Raw genomic sequence first — 3,412 nt, 5'->3', positions numbered from 1 at the left:
ACCGCAAGTGCGTTCAAAATGTAAATGTTCAGTGTCCTGCAGTTCACAAGTTGACGCCATTAGTGCGTTTTCATCGCCCCACGGCCAAGTGATCCCCTTTTCGGGGTAATTGTTCAAAATTTTTTGGTTGCGAAAAAACCGCTTCTCTTTAAACCCTCGTGGTCTCTTCTTGGGCGAAGAGAGAGAAAAATCGTGGTGGTTTCGTCAGCTGTGGGGTTTTGTTTCTCGATGGAGATCCCCCCAAAACGGGAGACCCGGGGCGGAAGTTTGAAAAAACCGTCGGACCGACACAGTTACTTTGGTCAAAATTTTTCATCGATCCCTTCGTTATATTATATATAAAAAATTAGGGGGGTTTCTCCCCGGCACCGCGGTGCCAAACCGTGTGTTTCGGACGTGACCCTCCCCCGCAAAAACGGGGAGGGCGCGCGGAGAACGTCGTGGGTCCTGCACACACGCGTGGCGGGCAAGGTACCCCCGGGTTTTCGCGCTAAACGCCGAAGGGCGCTTTGGTTGTGTGGCCGGAGAATGGCACAACATAGGTGATCGCGAAGCGTCTCCTCCAAATGTCTCCTCCCCCGTCGCTACTACCGATTGAATGATTTAGTGGGTCTTCGGGGGTGGTGGGGGGGCAAGCTCGGCATGCCCAGTTCGGAAGATGCCAAAATTTATATTTTGAGGAAGTAAAAATCGTAAAAAGGTTTCTGAGGGAACGGGAAAGGATCATTAAGTTCCCCAGGGCCTGCTTGCGTCAAAGTCCCCTTTTGGGAGACGCGTCCCGCATCGGGAACTGAAGGACCGCTGAAAAAGGGGTGTCAGAGAAAAAAAAAATAACGGGTTTGACGGAATTGTTGTTGTGTTTTGATATATCACGGACGCCCTCGCCCCTCTGACCCAAAAGTAGTCGGAAGCAGAGAGCGCGCCCGGCGGTGGTACAAAGGGCAGGGACGAAACCCAACGCATTATGACTCCGCTTACTGGAATTTCCTGTTTGGGGAAAACAATTGCAAGCCCCAAAACCCTACACGAAGGAGGTTCACGGGTTACCCGGGCCTTTGGGCCCAGGAAAACACACCTGATTCCTTCGTGTAGCGGCGTGGGGCCCCAGAAATCTAAGGGCATCACAGACCTTTTAGTCAATCTCGTGCGGCTAGAAGCCCCCTGTCCCTTAAGAAGATTTGTTTGACTTTGGGTAGAAAAAAACCCGCCAGCCAAACCCGGGGGGCCCCCCTTGCGATACCAAATAGCTTTAGCAGGCTGAGTCTGTTCGTTATCGGAATTAACCGACAAACCCTCCCCAACTAAAAGGCCATGAAACACCCCCACCAAACAAGAAAGAGCTATAAATCTGTCAATCCTTCCGGGGTTGGGCCTGGTGGGGTTTTTCCCGTGTTGGTAAATTAAACCCCGCAGGCTCCACTCCTGGTGGTGCTTTTCCCGTAAATTCCTTTAAGTTTCAGCTTTGAAACCATACTTCCCCCGGAACCCAAAGCTTTGGGGTTTCCCCCAAAATGCCCGCCGGTCATCGGGGGGGAATTTCGGTGGTCGCTAGCTGGCATCTTTTTAGGGTTAGAACTAGGGCGGTATTGATCGCCTTTGAACCTCTAACCCCTTTCTTGATTAATAAAACTTTTTGGCAAATGCTTTGTTCGTCCGTCTTGCGACGATCCAAAAATTTACCTCAAACGTGCAATACGAATCCCCCCTTTTTTCCTTTTAAAATCTTTTCCCTGGGGGTTCCCGAAAACCAAAAATAGAACCAAGGCCCTTTCCATTATTTTGGGCACGCAGTTTTTAGCGAGGTAGCCTGCTTTAAGACCAAATTTTGTTCAAATAAACTCCCGGGCCCGATCGAACTCTTAAAGACACCGCGCGGGATTTTTATTTGGGCCCGCCCCCGCGAGGCTAAGCCCCGGTTTAGGAGTCCACATCACCCATTAAAAACCCTGCCAGCGGTGAACCGACGGGTGGCGACTAGATTCAACTCGACTTTTTTTTCGCAACAATTTTTAATATCGCTAGGGGACGGGGAATTTTCCCGCGCTGCTGGCACCGATTGCCCCCCAATGGATCCGCTTTAAAAGGTTTTAAGGTCTCTTCCGACGGGGCCTCGGAGAGCCCCCGTATCTTTTATTTTTCTCATACCTCCCCTGGGGAGTGGGAAATTTGCCCCCCTCTGCCTTCCTTGGTTTGGGGTTACCGTTTTGGGCTCCTTTGGGAAATCGAATCCTGATTCCCTTTCCCCTTTAACCATGGTAGGCGCAGAATTTTCCATGACATTGATAAGGAAAATTTTGAAAGATGCGTCCCCGGTGCTAGGACCTTTCGATCAGCACAAAGTTTTTTTCAAGAAACCAAAAATAAACGGTGGCGAACGGGAGCCGCCCCCCCACCGATGGTTTTGTCAATAAAAGCGTCCCTTCCTCAGGTCGGGACTCTGTTTTGAGGGTTTACTCTAGAATTCCCAAAATTACCAAGTAAATGGGGTAAATTAATGACCAAAAACTGATTTAAGAGCCATTCGGGGTTTTCCCCTTTCGGCATACAGAGACATGCAGGGCTTATCTTTGAGAAAAAAGCTATATATGGGGGATAAACCCAGGGAGTTTCGGTTCGGTTATCCAAGGGAGTACCCGAGGAGCCCGAAAACTCGTCGCTAGTTTTTTTTTTGCGGCGCGGTTTGATCCGAAAACCGACGCGCGCGAACGCTCGTTGTGCAATTTTTTGCGCCGGTCTGCTCAGCCGGGTCGGCGACACTCTGCTGTGTTTAAACGCTATATGCAAGGTACGAAGAACGAGGGGGGAAAAGGTAACCCCCGCCGCCGCCGCCTCTCCCTTCCGTTCAATCCACAAGCCAAAATACCTGTTTTATTCTCCCAAATTTTTGATGGGGGGTTCGAGAGACCGCGCGATTCCCCTGACGCTAGATCGACGATGGCGATGCTTAACGTCGAGGATGTTTTTGGGTTGTACCTTTTTAACCCACACGCCCAGCAATAAGTTTTCGCTCGGCGTAAAAAGCGAGGGGGAAGAAGCAACTTTTCCCGCAAACTCGTATCCGGGGAAAAATGCCGGAAGGCGACGATTCCGCGCTGGTACAAAACAAAGGGGGAAACCCGCCCCCAAAAAACCTAGAGGGTGCGCGCCACATAAGAGCCATTCGTTCTTGCGACCCGACTCGTGGAAATGCTGGTTGTAATAAATAATTGCGTAATTTTTGCGCGGTTCGGCGACGAACAAAAGAGCCCCCCGAATCCCCGGCAAAGAGGAAACGAACGACGGGGAAGCGACTACGTTTCGCGAGAACGAACCCCCAAAGCATGAGAGTTTGGCCGGCGGCGCGTTCTGCGAATGTAAAATTATTTTAATTTGTGTTTTCCATCAAAAATTTTTATAAATGTTCTCTCCGTGT

The 3,412-nt window shown here is 50.4% G+C and overlaps 1 pseudogene; it reads right to left on the bottom strand.

The window, feature by feature from the left end:
* Window positions 1-859: 859 nt before the first annotated feature.
* On the bottom strand, window positions 860-2,605 carry LOC146723667 (small subunit ribosomal RNA; annotated as a pseudogene).
* Window positions 2,606-3,412: the final 807 nt, after the last annotated feature.

Source organism: Nylanderia fulva, unplaced genomic scaffold, assembly GCF_048542155.1.
Source record: "Nylanderia fulva isolate GAGA-0341 unplaced genomic scaffold, ASM4854215v1 Scaffold1775, whole genome shotgun sequence".
In the NCBI taxonomy this organism is placed as follows: Eukaryota; Metazoa; Arthropoda; class Insecta; order Hymenoptera; family Formicidae; genus Nylanderia; species Nylanderia fulva.
This window is presented reverse-complemented; position numbering and strand designations above follow the sequence as displayed.